This window comes from Trachymyrmex cornetzi, unplaced genomic scaffold (genome assembly GCF_001594075.2).
Source record: "Trachymyrmex cornetzi isolate Tcor2-1 unplaced genomic scaffold, Tcor1.1 scaffold771, whole genome shotgun sequence".
NCBI classification, from domain to species: Eukaryota; Metazoa; Arthropoda; class Insecta; order Hymenoptera; family Formicidae; genus Trachymyrmex; species Trachymyrmex cornetzi.
Window position 1 is genome coordinate 218,341 of NW_017300104.1, and position 479 is coordinate 218,819.

The window sequence follows — 479 nt, forward strand, 5'->3', positions numbered from 1 at the left end:
TAGTGAATTTGTACGAACAAGGCAAATTATTATTTTGTATATGTATATTCTTTTGATTGTAAATTTTTTAATAATTTATAATTACTAATATACAAATATATACAATTTAATTTTAATAATAAAAATTTTTATATTATTTTAAAATATACATTAAAAAACTGTAACAAAATAACTGCAATATAATTATCAGTTATTTGCAATGCATATTTACTTATCAATTTAATTATTATTTACATTATGTTTTACCATCAAATTTATAGAGTAATAGGAAATAAGTAATTGTGTGTTTTTTTATTGTAATTAAAGAATTATATAAAAATGTAACAGTATATCGCAGTATACATACACATTTTAAATAATTTTAATTATATTTACCAGGAATGGGAAAGTTACTTTGTAAAAGTAATTAATTACAGTTACAGTTTTTCTCTTTCAAAAAGTAATTAATTACCGTTACAAGTTATTGACTCTGAAAAGTA